This window comes from Silene latifolia, chromosome Y (assembly GCF_048544455.1).
Source record: "Silene latifolia isolate original U9 population chromosome Y, ASM4854445v1, whole genome shotgun sequence".
In the NCBI taxonomy this organism is placed as follows: domain Eukaryota; kingdom Viridiplantae; phylum Streptophyta; class Magnoliopsida; order Caryophyllales; family Caryophyllaceae; genus Silene; species Silene latifolia.
In genome coordinates, this window is record NC_133538.1 from 111,239,889 (window position 1) to 111,260,040 (window position 20,152).

Consider the following 20,152-nt stretch of genomic DNA (forward strand, 5'->3'; position numbering starts at 1 on the left):
GATTTTCCAGGTTTGTATGATAAGTTGAGCTCGAGTATTATAAGGCTTTTTGCAATCCGAATTTTGGATATCAGTTGGATATTAGTTGAATGTTGGTGGGGTAGCCCCAATCTTTAAGATTTGTTTTAAATAGAATGCAGTATGTAAAAACAAGTATTGAAGATTCTACTTGGTAAAAATATGGGAACATAGATCAGTACTTGGGCACGTAATTTTGAAGAAATCATATATTGCATTTATTCACGTAATGGCAAGTATCATACATGTAATTTCATATCAAGTTGGGCAAGAAATGTGAATACGAAAATTATACCCGAACCGGAAATATATTTTATATGTGGAATAATTTTAGGTGTGCAATGTTCCAAGCTCTTGGGATCATTTCGCCTTCCGGGGTTTGTAATCTGTAGGCTCCCCGCCGACTATTGAGTCAATTAGGTAGGGACCTTCCCAGGTTGGGGCCAATTTGCCAGCATTCTTTTCTTTTGTGTTTTGGAAGACTTTCCTGAGGACAAGGTCTCCTACCCTGAATACCCTGGCTTTGACAGTCTTGTTATAGCTTTTCGCAACTCTTTGCTGGTATGCTGCTAATCTGATGCTGGCTGCATCTCTTAGCTCTTCTGTTAGGTCCAGGCTGTCCTCCATTAGAGGTATATTGCTTGTTATTGTATTCAGGCTGCATCTGGCTGATGGAACGTCCACCTCAGCTGGGATTACTGCTTCACATCCATAGACCAAGGAGTAGGGGATTTGGCCTGTGGATGTTTTTGGTGTGGTTCTGTCAGCCCAAAGGACCAGGGGGAGTTCTTCAGCCCATCTGCCTTTCCTTTTTTCCAGCTTTTTCTTTATGCAGCTGATTACCACCTTATTACTGGATTCTGCTTGACCGTTGGCTTTTGGATATCCTGGTGTGGATGTCACCAGATTGATGTTCCATTGAGCACAGAAGGCTGCTGTTCTTTTTCCCACAAATTGCGTGCCGTTATCACATACTATTTCAGAGGGGATGCCATATCTACATATGATGTTGTGTTTAATGAATGCTATGACATCCTTCTCCTTGACTTGCCTGTATGATTCAGCTTCTATCCATTTGGAGAAGTAATCAGTCATTGCTAACATGAAAACCTTTTGTCCGGGCGCTTGAGGTAGTTTTCCTACTATATCCATGCCCCACTTCATAAATGGCCATGGTGCGGATATGGAATGTAGTTCCTCAGATGGCTGATGGATATATGGTCCGTGAATCGACAAGCTTTGCATTTAGAGCTAAAATCCGTGCAATCGGCTCTCAAGGTAGGCCAATAATAACCTGTTTCCGAGTACTTTGCTTGCCAGGCTTCTTCCACCTTTGTGATTTCCACGTATCCTTCATGGATTTCGGATAATATATGCTCGCCTTCCCGTGGTTCCGGTATCCGAGGTAGGGCCCGCCTGCGATTTCTTAAAAAGCACGTTGTCAATAATAGTATATGAAGCAGCTTTTATTTTTAGTGCTCTGGCATCTTGCTTATTTAAGGGAAGGATTCCTTGTTGTAGCCAGTCATAGTAGGGTTTTGTCAAAGAATTAGCAATGTAGATTGGGAAACTCTCATCTTGTTTATTTATTGCAGGTTCTAATAAATGCACGATGGGTATTTTGTCGAAGTCAAGGGGACTAAAGTTGGATCCTAGGCCGGCTAGAGCATCGGCCTGGGTATTCAAATCCCTGGGAATTTGGTCAATATTAAAATTTCGAAATTTACTTTTTAAAATTTGGACAACGTCCGTATAAAGCATCATCTTGGGGTCTTTTGCAGTATATATCCCATTTACTTGGTTGGAGATAAGAAGGGAATCGTCGTACCTTTAGGTTTTGCACACCAAGGTCAATACATACCTTTAATCCGGCTTATCGGGCTTCATATTCCGCCTCATTGTTGGTAGCCTCAAATGCACAGCTTATAGCCTGTACTATCTTATCCCCCTGTGGCGATTTTAGTACTAACCTTAGTCCTGTGCCCCTCATGTTGGCTGCACCATCGACGAATAGGGTTCATTCTAGGTCTGTTTGGTCGCTGGTCAGTTTATTCACTTCTTTTATTAGGTCGGGTTCTAGGGTCGGACTAAAATCAACCACAAAATCAGCTAATGCTTGTGACTTAATTGCTGTCCTTGGTTCAAATGTTATATTGTATGTGCTTAGCTGGATGACCATTTGCACATTCGTCCGGACAGCTTCACGGTTTCCTGAGTCTGATTTGATAGGGAGATTGGTTCTGACTATTATTGGGTGACTTTCAAAATATTGTCTCAATTTTGTGCAACTCATAATTAAAGCTAAAACATATTTTTCAAGTAAGCCATACCGATCTCTGCATCCAGTAGAGACTTTTACTTACATAGTAGACAGTGCTTTGTTGTCCGTCTCGCTTCTTTGACCAGGACGCACCGACAAAGAAGCTGGATCGAAGTGTATACTTGTCAGGGGTTCATCTTTGACTGGTTTTGCCAGAAGGGGGAGAGGATAGATATATTTTCAAGTCTTCAAAGGCAGCCTGATGATCGTGGGTCCATTGGAAGTCCTTGTTCTTCCTTAGCGGGTTATAAAACGATTTGCATCTTTCTGATGATCTTGAAATGAATCTGTTCAGGGTCGCTATTCTTCCAATCACTTTTGTATGTCTTTGACTGTCTTTGGTGGTTCTAGCTCCAGGATAGCTTTGATCTGTTCAGGGCTGGCTTCTATTCCTCTTTTTGTCACCATGTAGCCCAGGAATTTGCCCGAGACTCAAGTGGCATTTTTGTGGGTTGAGCTTCATATTGAATTTTTCCAGTATTTGAAAGGCTACTTCCAGGTCTTTGACGTGGTCTTCTACCTTTTTTGATTTGACTACCATGTCATCTATGTAGACTTCCATGGTGTCTCCTATCAGATCTTTGAACATCATGTTGACTAGCCTTTGGTAGGTTGCACCGCATTTTTAATCCAAAGGGCATAGCAAGATAACAATATATACCTCTTTCGGTGATGAAAGTCGTGCTTTCCTGGGTCGGGTGCATTTTTATCTCGATTGAATCACCGAGGCATCCATGAATGTCAACATTTCGTGGCCTGCAGGGGCATCTACCATTGCATCGATGTGTGGTAGGGGAAATGGATCTTTTGGACAGGCTTTGTTTAAGTCGGTGTAATCTACGCAGACTCTCCATTTGCCATTTTTCTTTTGGGCGACTACCACGTTTGCAAGCGGTCGGTACATTACTTCCCCGATCATTCCCATGTCCAATAGCTTGTCAACTTCTTGGTTGATGATTTCGTGCCTCTCTGCAGCAAATTTTCTTCTCTTTTCTTTGTACGAGGCTTAAAGGATTTGTCAATGTTCAACTTATGAATAATAACATCAGCATCTATACCAGTCATATCAAAATGTGACCAAGCAAAACAAGACATTTTAGTTTTGAGAAAGTCACCAGATTTGGTCCGATTGAGTCGGGTGCATCGACCCTACAAGTACTTTCTGTCGGGGTTTCTGGGTCTAATGTGACTTCTCCTGTTTCCATCTGTGTTTGTGCTATATATTCTTCCCTGACAGGTGACTTTAATTGCTATGCAAGGGACTTACCTGACTTTGAGGGTTTCAAAGCCCGAGTGTAACATTCCTGAGCCGTCCTTTGTTCTCCTCTGATGGTGGTTATCCCCCATTCTGTTGGGATTTTCACGCATTGATGTTATGTTGATGGGATTGCTTTGACATTGTGGATCCATGGTCTGCCCAGGATTACATTATACGATGATAGGCAATCCATTACTCCAAATCTCTCATATGAAGCCACGCCTTCCACATAGGTAGGCAAGCCGATTTCTCCCAAGGTGTTCTTTGTTTCTCCACCAATCCAACCAGGACGCTGGATTTCTTGATGATCTTCCCTTCGTCTATTTTCATAGCTTTAAGGACGTCAAGCATCACCAGGTTGATTGAGTTTGCCTCCGTCTATCGTGATTCTTGACACCTTTCTTTGTGCCGATTTGCATGGTGATTACCAGTGTCATGGTGTAGATCCGATATTCCTTGCGGATCCGAGTCATCAAAGGTAATAGCACGCAATGACTTGGGCACGGGAGGAGGTTGGAGTATGGACTCCTGGATATTCTTTTGGCGGCCGAGCCGGTCGGATCCATGATTTCGATCCTCCATTTATGAATTTGACTTCATAGATGGGGGAGGAGGAGGAGGGTCTTTCTTTCTTCGGGTCTCTCTTGTTTTGTCCTTCATCTTTGTTCTTTGGCTGCTAGATTATGTCTTTCAAGTAGCCTTTCTTTAGAAGATATGCCACCTGTTTCTCCGAGCCGGATGCATTCTTCGTGGTGTGTCCGATGTCCTGATGGAAGTCACACCATCTTGTTGGATCTTTCTTGGGTTTGTCGGATTTCTTTGGCCATCCGATTTGTATCTCCCAGTTTTCCAGCGTTTGATTAATCCTGCAGTATTAATAGAGAAGTTATATTCCGGAATAGTTGGAAGGCTAGAAAGGTTACCTTTATGTTCTTGTGCCATATTGACTTGATCGTTCGGGCCTGGAATAGGGTGCGATCCGGGATTGCCTCCTTTCTGGTAGGAGCTTTTCCTGTTAGTATGTCCATAGCCTTGCTTTCCTCCGGATGAGTTCGTCCTGAAGTTGAGGTCTTCTTCTAATCTGACATGCTCTAAGGCGATGGATTGAACAGTGGCAAAGGTTGGACATGCTTTCTTGGTCGATCTGCATAAATGTCACCGTCAAGCGGACTCCTTGCACGAATGCTTCTACCGCTTTTTTCTTCATCGCATCCGGGAATGGCCACCTTTTCTTTGACAAATCGGCCAGAATTCTTTGAGAGATTCTTCGAAGTTGCTTTATCCTGAACAGTTCTCGGGTCTCTTGCCATATCTCTGCTACTTGCGAATTGTTGATTGAAGGCATTGATCAATTCCGCAAAATTCTTGATACCTCTATTTGGGAGATTGATGAACCATTGTAATCTTTGCTCCGGTCGGGTTGTACCAAAGCCTTTGCACATGCAGACTTGCCTGAGTTCACTGGGTATTGAGGCAGCCAACATTTTTTGTTTGAATATGGCAACATGATTTTGTGAATCGAGGTTCCATCATAAGTTCTCATGGACGGAACAAAAATTTCTTGGGAGATCAATCTTTTCAATTTCATCCGCAAAGGGTGAATCTGCAAAGTCATCCTTCTACTTCAGCCACGGTCCTGGCACTCCGGGTATATTTTCTATTTTGTTGTGGAGTTTTTGGATTTCCTGAAGCATAGCCATCATTATTGCTTTGTTCGATTTTGTTTGTCTCTTCATTGGGAATGGTTGGGGTATCGGATGATGTATCCTTCTCCGGGGTTCCAAAATTGGAGAAGTCTATGTTTTTGATAATGGATGAGAATGGGGTTCTGGTTCGAATCGGTCTTGAAGCCCGAAGCCTGATTTTCCAATTTCTTCTTCAGGCTAGACTCAGATTCCTTCAGCCTATTGATTTCTGCTTCAGCCTGAGCCCTCTCTTGGATTGTTTCCAATTCTTTGATCTTGGTCAAGGCAGCCGCTAATTGTTGTTCTGTAGTGAGTTCCACCATTTTTGTGTGTGAATATTAAATGAAAGATGATAAGGAGAATTTTATTGGTTGAAGAACTAGATGCCCCACGGTGGGCGCCAATTGTTTTAGCAGGATTTTCCCTGAATGGGTCCGGCTTGTTTGAAGAATAAGATGGGTATCTAGCTCTATATGTTTGGAGTATTTATAAATGAATTACAAAGAAAGACTATGTAAAAAGAATATTGCTTATGCTATTTGAATAAACTGAATATAAGTTTGGTAATTGGATGATCGTAAAATAATAAGTAGTGAAGTAATCTTATATTGATGAATCGTGAATCAATTTACAAATGCTAGATCAGAATATTTATAGTCATAATTATGAACGTTGTATTGATCTCCAACGTTCTTCTCTTTTGTCGGGGTTGTTGCCGGATTAATAGGGCGCATTCCCTATTAATTCGGTTGACTGGTTCTTCTCCAACTGATTCTTAGCCTTTTCCCCTTTTGCACGTCTAAGTTCATGGGTGATGTAGTCCCATAATTAGTCTTGGTCTTCCTTGAGAATAGGACACGGTTATTTGACTCATACAACTGTATTTCTTGTTTATCTTCTTAATCCAGCCTGCTTTAATAATCTGCCAAGCTATTCTATACTGACCATCAGGCTTCTCTTCCAGGATTTAGTAGCCTGCTTGCCATAATATTCTTCAACAGCTAAATAATAGTTAGATTTGTCCGGTCTTTGTTTTCTTCAATCAGCCTTGTAAGGTCAGGCCAGGTTATGGTCAGGCCAGGTTAATCTGGGCCTAACAATAACATTTGAGGTTTCCTTGGTATTAAATTACTTCCACATGACAAAATTCCTTGAAATGAGCACTTCAAGCTTATTGATAGAAAATATTTTTGGGTTGCCTTACCACAAGGTCAATAAAGGTCACCTAGACAAGTTCACCAAGTCCACATCGCATGACGGGGTTGGATATGTGACTCACATGCAAACCCTTGACTAGGCCTTGGGTCATGGGTCAAAAGATACTAGTATGACACTATCTAGGGTATTTTACAACCATTCTAGTAGGCAAAGTCTTAAGTTGAACAAGTATTTGTAATGGCTTAGTTGCTCTTGTCAAAGTTCCTAATTAGGCATTTTTCAAAACATTTCTAACATGCAACTACATGCCATGATGCAACTAATATAAACATCCTAATGCAAGTGATTCTATCAACTAATATGACATATAAACTAAATGCAAGTCCTAAGTTCACATTGTTATACCGCATCAATCAAAATAAAGCCACATAGTCATTAACACAAAGAGGAAAAAGGAGATTGGAAAGATCATACCATGCGGTCTTCATTATCCTCATGTCTCGGATGTGGCGTAGTCAATCAATTTGAACAAGGATAGAACAAACACAATATATACAAAACAATATATACACAAGACTACAAAAGGAAATAAACATGTTTTTGGATTTTTCAATTTTCAAATTTTTATGATTTTCGAACTTTTTCAATTTTTTTGGATTTTTTTGAATAAGAGTTAAATGTTAGAATTCCCATCCCCACACTAATATGGGCATTGTCCTCAATGGCCAAAATTATGGAAATTATGCAAAGATGATGCATGATTTCTACACTAAATGCAATCTACACTAAACTACACTACATGATGCATGGTTTTTGTTATGACGGAGAGGATAATTTAGATTACCTCCCGTTGTGTTTGCATTAACTTCCCCAAACCGAGTTAGACACTATTGCTAATGTCCAAGGATGGGTGTAGTTCATGCACACACTATGCAATGCATGAAACGAATTTGTCATTTTGGATTTTGAAAATGGGAACAATAAAATGAGAACACCTCAATGGTACCGAGGTGTGAGTCCTCTATGGTGCTAGGACTACTCCAAAAATGATCAAGAAAATAATTAAAACAAAGAGAGAAATAGACAAACCATGAGAGGGTAGGAGCCTCCAAGGCTTGCTAATCTTCCATCATATCATCACCATCATCACTTTCCTCATTAGAAGTGGTCTCATTGCCACTTCCCTCTTCATTTGCTTCTTCACCTTGCTCATCATCTTTTTCTTCTTCTTCACTTGCTTCCTCATCAATTTTATCATCAACTTCTTCATTACCAACAACATCATTGTCACCCAAAACGACCCTAGATGCACCCGAAAATAGGACTTCTCTATCCGCCCAACTAGGCAAAGGACATGATGGATCATGTAGTCCTTGCCTAGCTAAGTGTAGTAGGGGTGGATATTGAGCCAAGTAAGCATTTTTCCGATCCTCAAAGGCTTGCTTGTGCATTGCTTGTATGAGAAGAGTCAAATAATCATTTCTAGCTTCAACTCCTTCCGGCTTGAACTCTTAATACTCAAAGGGGTAAGGTGGTATGACAATGGAAGAGGAGGGAATTTCAAGTTCACCCTTTTGTTGTTGGATAATATACTCGGCCTCTTTAGAAAGGGGAGGTAGATAATTGGTCCGGTGGACGCTTAGACGACAAATCTTTGAAGGCAAGGTGAACGATCTAGCTTCACTAGTGAGCCATCCATACTTGGTGTCAAGAGGGTTATGGGCAACCCACTTGTACTTGTGTATCATAGTATGCATATCAACAAGATGACCACCCTCCTTTGCTTTATACTTGTTATCCTTGTTGAAGTTAGGATCAAAGTACTTAGCTAGGATAGTTACTAGGCCGCCATTGACAATAACGGTAGTGCCCTTCTTCCCACAATCAATGTTGAGCCATCTATCTACCAAAAGCCTCAAAGAGTTGAAAGGCTTGGTATGTACTCTTCCAATGTTCAAAGCCGATTCAAGAAGAATAAAATCAAGTTTGGTGAAATGGTTGGTATCTTTCCTTGCAATAATGGTGTTTCCTATGACCTTGTGCCATACCCTTATGCCCGGATGGTGGACTAAAAGAGCACGACTCGCATGAAAGTCCTCAAATTTCCTCCCGGAAATTGCCTCCCAAAGAGGGTCGGGGTCATACTTTCCATAATTCTTAAAATAACTCGGTTCATCACTAAGACCCAAGATTTCACCCAATTCCCTAAAGGAAATGCGTCTACTAACATTAGCTAGACGAAACTCGAGGTTCTCCCTAGTCTCAACTTTGGTGACTTTCAAAGAACTCAAAAACTCCAAGGTAAGGGAGGGGTATGTCAATTCTTTTGATTCAAACAATTTCTCTAACCCCATGGCTTTGAAAAATGCTCTAGTTTGCTCAAGGACACCCAACTTATCCAAGGTGTCTTCACAAACAAATTTGGTGGATTGAAGTGATTTCCTAGCAAACTTGGCAAAAGTATCTCTATGGGTTTCGGAAATAAAAGTTACCTCCGGATAATGCAAAAGTTGATCGATTTCCAAAGTAGAAGATGTTGTTGCTCCCATAGAAGGTTGTTGTTGTTGTTGCACTTCCAAGTTTGGGGTTGCTACCACCATAGCCAATGCTTTCTTTGCTTGAAGAGCCTTTTGCCTTTGTGACAGTGTCTTTGGTGCCTTTGTTGCCTTTGTTGCTCCCTTAGTCCTTGCCGTTGATGAACTAACCAAGAAAAGAATGAAAAATCTTCAATTTTTAGTGTACCCAAATCGACTTAAAGGTGAAAGGCTTTGCCTTTATGAATTCAAAAATCGACTCAAAGGTTGAAGATTTTGTGCTTGGTTTTGATTTTTATTGAAAAAGGAGTGATTGATTTGTTGTTAGAAGGATGATTTGATTTGATTTTGGTGAATGTAGTTGATGAATTTTGTTTTTGTGATGGAGAGGATGAGGGTTTTGATGTTTTGAAGTAGTGTTATGAATGAATGAATGAAGGAATGAAGGTGGGAGGGATTTTATAAAGACCGAAAAATTCGAACTGCAGGAGCAATCCGTGCGGATTCTGCACTTTCTGGGTTTGATAAAACTCGCCTAAAGACGGGCGTCTTTAAGAGAAGACGCTCGGATTCGCTGACACGGGACGGGCGCATTCTTCAGAGGACGGACGGATTTCAGTCCAGGAATTTTTCTTGTTTTCCTCAGCAGAGAAGACGGGCGTCTTCTTTCCAAGACGGACGGATTTTCAGAGACGGGCGGATTGCTGTTCAGGACGCCCGGATTCTCTTACAGTCAAAAATCTTTCAAAATTTCAGCTTATAGGGACGTGTGTAACACCCCATACTCCAAGTGCCTTACCAGGACCACTCAGGTATAAGGATACTACCATCTCAGTTGCCCGAGGTACTGAATATCATAAGACAATAAAGAAACGTACTTTTAAAGTAATTATAGATTAAGTGATTACATGTTCAAACCAAAACTAACAAAAGGAATTACAAGGTTCTCATACGGTCTACAGCTAAAACCATCAAAGCTACTAGACTTCGTCTGACACAGCGGAAGACTTCTAACTGCCACGTGATGACTCATCCCAGCTATCCCATACGCGTCATATCACACCTGCTCAATAACTGCTCACCACCCCCGAATGGATCACCACAGTTTTTAAAACATTTAAACGGGGTCAGTACTAATCACACAATTCAATACATATATCAACAATAAGATAAACAGACAAAATTAACTCACACACACACACACACACACACCACCAACTCCCATCCATCATCTCAATCGACTGTCCACTAGACCAGCCACCATCGCCCGGTGGGGGACCGCAGCCGTTCCCACCTAAGCCCCGCTCATCATACCGAGCGATAACCCTGTCCATTAATGTGCACATCCCCTTCCGTGGCGGGTTCCACGAAGGGCGAAACTAGGGCGTGAGATCACTCCCGCAAGTGACCCCACTCAGCCGAGAACGCATCTCGAGAACCATCAACAAACACAACCACAATCACAATCACAATCACAATCATCATATCAAACAACTAACTAAAGCACATCACCAATATCCCATTATGGGACTAATACTGAGTAGGAAATCCTACCTGGAAAGCATAATTATCAGACGGTCTCTACAGCTGTATCAAAAGGCTCTTCTACAAAACCTCCTCCTATCATACAAACATACAAACACTACCGAATCACAATCTACACAAAAACCCCCAAATCCCTAAATTAGGGTTTAACCAAATTAAAAGAAAGACAATAAAAAGGGTACATAGATCTTACCCTCGACGCAAGGAACTCAACGGTATAAACAACGACAAGAACTGACCGTCTGAACTCCGGGAATTGCTAAGAATGCGATTAAGAAGATGAACTTGTTTGCTTTCTCTCTTAAACAGAAATTTAGGTTTTGGAAAAGTGATTTGGAAACAATGACGAATATGTTTAAATATCTTAATCGCATAATTAACAAAACCCGAGAAAACTCCCCGTAAAACCGGACACTCGATCGAGTACGCAAGGTACTCGATCGAGTACCCCCTTACTCGATCGAGTACCCCAGCTACTCGATCGAGTACCCAACAGGTCAGAAACTATTCTAAAACGCAACTTACCCTTACTCGACAGAGTAAGGCCTACTCGATAGAGTACCCAAAGACTCATAAATACGGAGTATTACAGTCTTCCCTCCTTAAAAGGAACTTCGTCCCCGAAGTTCAACCCATACCTAAAAACAACCATACAGACTCGACCAAGACACAACAACTTAGCTAAGGACTCAAGAACTCGACCGAACATAGAACATGAACTCTTGACACCCACTCCACCAACTATGTTTACTTCACAACATGACTCACTATATTGTATCTACCACATATATATCTCTCACGACACCAACTCCATACATAACCAACTACCATCCTCTAATGCTGCTAGCTCCATAATATCATCAACTATCAAATCCAATACCAAGACACTCATAGACATCAAACGGGATGTTACATTCTACCACCCTTAAAAGGAACTTCGTCCTCGAAGTTTACTCACACTCGTAACCTCATCATCCAACTCACAACAACACTAGCGAAATATTCTCACACTCCTAAACATCACGCTACTACAAGCACGGTCATGACCTTTAATAAAATCACCCACAACACGAATCGATCTTTTATTCTACATCAAGACTCAACTTCCAAATATATTACCATATGTACAACCATCAAAATCTGTTTTATCGCATCCTACTCCTCTTAAGACAAATGTTACGTCCTCGTAACTCACTAATACCAAACCATATCTATATCTCATTACCCTCTGTACCACCACATGTCAAAGATAACCGTCTATAAACCAAACACTCACCATTCTTATATCCAAGGCTCCCATACATAAACATTTCCCATTCCTCAACTCATTCGGCGCACCTAACCTATACCATAAACTCGTAGCAAATCACCATACCCACTCTTCATTATTATTATCGCCAAACAACATACCTCTCTACGTAAGGCACTTATCTCCTAGAAGCATAACTCACGATCCGCACTCGTTACGTACACGCACACTAGATCCTCAAGTTCTTTCTTTCATTACCGCAAAATTCATACACAACTTAACATGACACTAATTTCCCCAACACCCTACACTCACTGTCTCAACAAAAGATTATGAACTACCTGCCGCTTTCAGCTCATTACAACACATGTTCCACGAATCCTTTCCCATTATCATGTCTACCGATGTCTCATCTGCAAACAAGATCAAAATTACCGTAACAACCTCTCACAACCGTGTCCCATCAACATATTATCACTATCCCATGACAACAACGAAACATATACAACTCTATTTCACATCATACTCTACCTCATTCCCAACTTAACCTGGTAAAGAAAACATGAATAAGCAAGACAACCGTCTATCAAAGACAAACTGACACTCGCAGAGAGCAACATCAAACAAAACAACAATCTATGTATAACTGGTATGTACTTTCGAAAACTCGTATCATAATCATCCCGCCTACTCCACCACAACCGGTGACGGCATCACAACACCGCCACCAACAGCCACACCGTAGTGCGAAAATACCCGCATCACAACACTAAATATCGTGCCCGGATCACCACCCGAGGCACCACAACCACACCGATAGACATCACAATCGCATACAATTCCCATAAATACGACTCGGCCAAAGATAACTTCTCAGACAAGAAAAACTTACTTAAATCCACCTTATTAAATCACCACGCAACATATTATATGGATAAACAGATAAGCATCTCATGAACATCATCTCTACCATTTCACGGAATACACATGTGTTATCAATACACATAAAATTATAACTAGCCATGTCAAATCAATTAAATTATTACCTTTTTGGATATCATTAAATTAAATTACCGTGTCCAACATATATATTACCGAACATTCATAAAACAACTTTATAATTATCTCACCATACCACTTCTTGTGAGGTCAGAACCTCACACAAACATTTACACATATCATAGACCCGTAATCACAACCAACTAGTCAATCCTGACCACGTAAGTCACCATTCGAAAAAGGTTACCTGCCGCCCGAGTTTAACTCATATGCCCCTCATAACATATTCCCCCATTCGCACAACCATCACTTCCTGCCAAATATAATCACACCTTCACTATTCAACTAATAGCGTCCGCCTCATCTAACCACATCTTATACCCTCTCACAATCATACACAACAATCAGATCCCTACCAAATCAACCTCTTTAGAATTGCTACCTTTCTAATATTCCATCACTCTTAGCCATTAGTGATAACACCACAATGCCACCGCATTTTCGTATATCAAATCTCTTACACTCATATCAAAATAACATGGTTTTTCTACCATTTTTGGTTAACATTGCAAATAATGAACATCAAACCCATCCACAAAATTACCTCAACATTATTCCCAATGCTATCTTATTTGTATTGTCATCCAACTCTCCACCAAATATCTCGTATCGTGCCAATACTCCACCAACTTCTTACTCCCTTAATTCCTCGAAACTCATTATCAATCATGTTGCCCTGAAACTCCTATATAACCTTTAGCTAACATTCTCGTGATACCATCACATATTTCGATGATTTCTTATCTTTATATCACATAGCTCCGGTGAACATTTTCCTCGACACTTTTATCCTTCTTTTCTCTTTACACTCAATAATACCAATTAATAGTTCAACTCCTTATTCCTTCTAGCTAACTCTTTAGAAATCAAGTTTACCCGTTCGTTTGCTCCAAAACTTAATTCCATTATTTTCTACCGACATCATCTCACTCTTTCTTACCATGGATCTTCTCTTATTATGCTATCACTCATACTTGCCACTAATCTATCCATAGAACCAACGTTTAATGTTCAAACAATTGCATCCCCCTTTTTACATCTCTAGAAATCCGAATTCATTTAATATCGTTAATTACCCAAGGAAATCACACAGTAGTTTCATCTTTTAATAAACCAAACCTCCCAAACTCACTCACTGTCTACAAATACACCTCGCGACATGTCTCCACAAAGTTCACTATATATTACTCTTCTCAACCCCTTTAAACGAACTTTCACTACATAAATCCATAACCCACACGACTCCTAACCATTCCCTCCTTAACTCTTTACACATCTCAAGCTGCCACTATCCACATTCTTACTTTCAATCTTTTCATTCTCACGTTCATTAAACTCACATCATCCCTTGTCTATATTCACTTATTTTTACATTACTCAACACACAATCATATCACTCATCCCGTCTCGCAAAACGTGCGCCATGCCTCAATAAACTATACCAATCTTCCTTTTCTTTTTCCACCATCTATCATAATCACATATAACTCATGTCCTCCCCACCGAACTCATACTCATCATAGTGCCACTCTTTACATCATAAGATTGGGTAACTTACGCTTCAGGACCAACACATACGTAAAACAATGCATAAAGAAGTAATACAACACCTTTGAATTAAACATAATATGCAACGAATGTCAAAAGACAAACATATGACCCGAAATACGCATATGACCTGCACAGACCCCACTCGATCGAGTACCAGAACCTACTCGATCGAGTTGAGGCTACTCGATCGAGTGCCCAACATGCTCGATCGAGTGCCCCTCGAGAACCCAAACAGAGCTTCGATCTTCGACTTACTCGACCGAGTAGCCCGGCTACTCGATCGAGTGATCCCATACTCGATCGAGTGCCCGAGGTACTCGATCGAGTGCCCAAAAACACGATTCTGGTCAAAATAACGACAAATACCCACTCGATCGAATCAAACCCACTCGATCGAGTCATGCAGACTCGTGAATGCTACCCGAATGTTATCTCACATACCCTAACGTACTATGCATTCATTATTATTTCAACATTATGATTACAACTACGCATTCAAATCTGCGCGACTCCTCATACAATCAACAAAATAATCTACTTCGTGTTATTAAGTGCCACGTTATAAACAGCCATCATGCTTTTCATCCAATTCGTTATATAAAACACATATCATTGAACCTCTATTCTTCATGTTACTACTTACCAAAAGTCAAACATTACCATCTATCATGCTCATATAACATTCAACTTTCAATCATGTATTACCCGCATGTTTTAAATTTTCATAACTTTTCATAACACAAACCACACCCATACACTACAAATCCTATTTCCATGTTGCTAATACAACAACATTACAAATCCACTTCATCACACATCATCATATACGAACTACTTTCTTTTTCTACCATATCATTCATCATTCTCATATACTTTTCCAACGATTCCAACCAACATGTCAACCAACTATCATGCAACATGCTTTCAACAAACCATATACAAAAGACAATTAACATACACGTCACACATATACCCACGGACTCCACGTTCCCATACCATGTGACTGGCTTAAGTATCATGGGGCCAAGATTTTGAAGTGAGGGCGCCTACTCACCCAAAACCTAGCATCAGCCGGGGCTCCCATTACACATACACCAGGTTCATTTTATTAGACTCCCTATGTTCATTATGTTCATTTGTTACAGTTCCAAAATCGTCGCTCTGATACCATTTGTAACACCCCCATACTCCAAGTGCCTTACCAGGACCACTCGGGTATAAGGATACTACCATCTCGGTTGCCCGAGTACGAATATCATAAGACAATAAAGAAACGTACTTTTAAAGTAATTATAGATTAAGTGATTACATGTTCAAACCAAAACTAACAAAAGGAATTACAAGGTTCTCATACGGTCTACAGCTAAAACTATCAAAGCTACTAGACTTCGTCTGACACAGCGGAAGACTTCTAACTGCCACGTGATGACTCATCCCAGCTATCCCATACGCGTCATATCACACTCCGCTCAATAATCGCTCACCACCTCCGAATGGATCACCACAGTTTTTAAAACATTTAAACGGGGTCAGTACTAATCACACAATTCAATACATATATCAACAATAAGATAAACAGACAGCTTAACTGTCACACACACACACACACCACCAACTCCCATCATCTCAATACTGACTGTCCACTAGACCAGCCCTGCCAGTGGGGGACCGCAGCCGTTCCCACCAAAGCCCCGCTCATCATACCGAGCGATAACCCTGTCCATTAATGTGCACATCCCCTTCCGTGGCGGGTTCCACGAAGGGCGAAACTAGGGCGTGAGATCACTCCTGCAAGTGACCCCACTCAGCCGAGAACGCATCTCGAGAACCATCAACAAACACAACCACAATCACAATCACAATCACAATCATCATATCAAACAACTAACTAAAGCACATGACCAATATCCCATTATGGGACTAATACTGAGTAGGAAATCCTACCTGGAAAGCATAATTATCAGACGGTCTCTACAGCTGTATCAAAAGGCTCTTCTACAAAACCTCCTCCTATCATACAAACATACAAACACTACCGAATCACAATCTACACAAAAACCCCCAAATCCCTAAATTAGGGTTTAACCAAATTAAAGGAAAGACAATAAAAAGGGTACATAGATCCTACCCTCGACGCAAGGAACTCAACGGTATAAACAACGACAAGAACTGACCGTCTGAACTCCGGGAATTGCTAAGAATGCGATTAAGAAGATGAACTTGTTTGCTTTCTCTCTTAAACAGAAATTTAGGTTTTGGAAAAGTGATTTGGAAACAATGACGAATATGTTTAAATATCTTAATCGCATAATTAACAAAACCCGAGAAAACTCCCCGTAAAACCGGACACTCGATCGAGTACCCAAGGTACTCGATCGAGTACCCCCTTACTCGATCGAGTACCCCAGCTACTCGATCGAGTACCCAACAGGTCAGAAACTATTCTAAAACGCAACTTACCCTTACTCGACAGAGTAAGGCCTACTCGATAGAGTACCCAAAGACTCATAAATACGGAGTATTACAACGTGCGTCTTCAACCCAGTACGCTCGGATTGCATGAAGACGGGCGGATTCTCTTGAATCCGCTCGGATTCGAGCCTTTTGTACCCGGATTCAGTTCCATCCGTGCACAATGCATATCCCTTATCATTCTTCTATTCTTCTTCATATCTTGTGTTCTTCATTGTGGGGGCACTACTAAGGCATGGATAGCCTAGGCAATTGCCATCGCCACACTAAGCGAAAGCACTACACATCAATTGAAATTATTAGTCCCTCCCTCACTTCTTTCAAACATGACAATTATCTTGATCAAAGTAAATAAAAATCCAAAGATGACAAAAATGCAATACAAGAATTGAAATGTGAGTTAGGGAGTTACAAATATTTACAAATGGTGGTTTAGGGAGGACTCCACCAAACTCTCATTCTTGATGAGATGTCAAGGGGGCATGTTCAAGGTGTTGTTGATGTTGCTCAACACCTTGAAAAAGTAATCAAAAGCTTGTTCATTAATGATTGGAATGTTGGAATCTTCCTCCATATCAACAATGAGAAAGTCCACCGGGATGAAAAACTTCCCAATTCGTACGGGGACATCTTCCCATATCCCTAATGGTGTCTTCGTCGATCTATCGGCCATTTGGAGTGTGATGTTGGTGCATTTAAGCTCTCCCATCCCCAACCTTTTACTCACCGAGTACGGCATGACACTCACACTAGCCCCTAGATCACATAAGGCTTTGTTGATCGTTGTGTCGCCAATGGTACACGGTATTGAGAAGCTTCCCGGATCCTTTAGTTTTGGAGGTGAACTTCCTTGAAGTATTGCACTACTCACCTTAGTGAAGGCGATAGTCTCAAGTTTCCGGATCGACTTCTTCTTTGTGAGAATATCTTTCATGTATTTCGCATAGGCCGGCACGTGATTTATTAATTCCGTGAAAGGAATTGAGACTTCCAAATTCTTCACAATTTCCATGAACTTTCCAAGTTGATCATCAAATTTGGGCTTGGCTTGACGACTTGGAAAAGGGAGTCTAATCACAATGGGCTCCTTCTCCTTGACCTTGTCTTCATTTTTCTTTGAACTTTCTTCTTTTGATGATTCTCCATCTTTGGAGTTTTGCACAATTTCTTCCTTATGACTAGCTTCCACAACTTCATCCTCAACTTGCTTCTTCGGTGCTTCATACCTTGTACCACTTCTCAAGTGAATGGCACTAACCGTTTCATGTCTTGGGGGATTACTTTGAGGTGGTAATTGCCCCTTTTGTCTTTCTGAGCTTGAAGATGCTAGTTGAGTCAATTGTGTTTCCAACATCTTGGTGTGAGCTAGAATGTTGTTGATGGTGGTTTCCTTTGCTTGGCTATCTTTTTGCATTTGAGTGAAAAATTCTTGTTGATTCTTTTGCATTTGGAGGACCGCTTTTTGGACATCAAAACCTTGGTCATTTTGGTGATTGTATGGATTTTGATTTTGGTAACCTTGGTTTTGATTGTAAAAGGGTCTTTGATTTTGGTTTCTTATGGGTGGTGGAGTGTATGTTGTTTGAGGGTTTTGAACATTTTGGCTTTTGTATGAGAGATTTGGATGGAATTTGGTGTTTTCATTGTAATAGTTGGAATAAGGGGTACCACTCTTGTATGCTTGGAAAGCATTCACTTGTTCATTTGTTCCCCTACATTCACTTTGGTCATGTCCCAAAGTTCCACAATTCTCACATATCCCACTCGAGATTGATGAAGATGCCGTCATGGCATTAACATGATGCTTTGGTGATTTTGAGACTTCTTCAAGTCTAGCCATAGCTTGTTCAAACTTCAAATTGATCGTGTCAATATGAGCACTAAGTTAAGCACCCAATTGAGTAACGGAGTCCACTTCATGCTTTCCTCCTCTAGTAGCCTTGCGAGGTCTATTATATTGTGAGTTATGGACCGCCATTTCCTTAATCTTGTTCCATGTTTGATTGTCATCAACTTCGGTGAACATTCCATTTGATCCCATGTTGAGAATGTTCCTTGAATCCTCATATAAACCGTTCCAAAATTGTTGTACCAAGAACCATTCGCTAAGTCCATGGTGAGGACATGAGCGACAAATTCCCTTGAACCGCTCCCAAGCTTCATACAAAGATTCTTCATCCCTTTGCTTAAAACCCGTAATTTGAGCTCTTAGCATGTTAGTCTTTTCCGGTGGGTAGAATTTTTTGTAGAAAGCTAGAGCCAACTTCTTCCAAGAATCTATTCCGAGAGTGGCCTTGTCAAGGCCCTTCAACCATTGTTTCGCGGTGCCGATTAGAGAAAAAGGAAATAAGACCCATATAATTTGGTCTTGAGTCACACCGGTTTGAGAGATTGCATCACAATAGTCGCAAAAGGTTTCCATATGAGAATGAGGGTCTTCACTAGGCATCCCCCCAAATTGGCTCCTTTCGACTAATTGGATAAAGGCGGATTTGGCAATAAAATTTCCGGTTAGATGTTGTGGTGTAGGAGTACCATTGGGTAGGTTCTCCTCGGTGGGTACGGAATGTGACGAGAATTTAGGCATTGTAGGTTGATTTTGTGGGGTATTGTGTAATGGGTTCTCCTCTCCTTCTATTGCGAAAGGGTTGATGAACTCAATAGTTGGTTGAACAACTTCACTAATACCTCTCAAATTCCTCCTAGCAAATCTCCTATTGTTCGTCAAGGTTCTTTTAATTTCACGGTCAAAAGGTAACAAATCACCTTGTGACCTTCTAGACATGCAAAATATCAAACAACTCGAAAGCAATTAGAACAAACCTTGAGGAGTTTTACTTCCTCAAGGCGAAGAAAGACACAACTAATAACAATAAAAGGAAATCTAAATCAAGTAAACACCGTCCCCGGCAACGGCGCCATTTTTGATCGGTCTGTTTCGTGTTCACAATTAAAGGTGTGGTCGTTGGGTCACGTCCGAATCAAAACACAATTTATAGCTTCACAAACAACTCTACAATTAGTAAAGAGGCAAGTAAAGGTCGGATACCAAGGGACGGGTATTGACAAGAGATTTCTATCGAAACTAGTGGTGTCTTAGGGGTGTCACAATTTGGGTTGATGTAGAAGGTCACTAACTAAAATAGCAATGAAAATAAACAAGCAAGATGAATTAAAAGGGGTGTAAACAATTGATTAAAAAGCACTAGGGTGTCATGGGATCATAGGGGAATCATGGGAGTTGATCATACAAACATGTTCTCAAATTATAAGCAAGCAATTATTGTTGTGATGGATTGAGTT

The 20,152-nt window shown here is 40.8% G+C and overlaps 1 non-coding gene across 1 annotated transcript; it reads left to right on the forward strand.

Moving 5' to 3' along the window:
- Nucleotides 1-18,957: 18,957 nt before the first annotated feature.
- LOC141636902 (small nucleolar RNA R71) lies at nucleotides 18,958-19,064 on the forward strand. The gene has a single exon (XR_012541469.1). It is a non-coding gene; the product is annotated as a small nucleolar RNA R71 (small nucleolar RNA).
- Nucleotides 19,065-20,152: the final 1,088 nt, after the last annotated feature.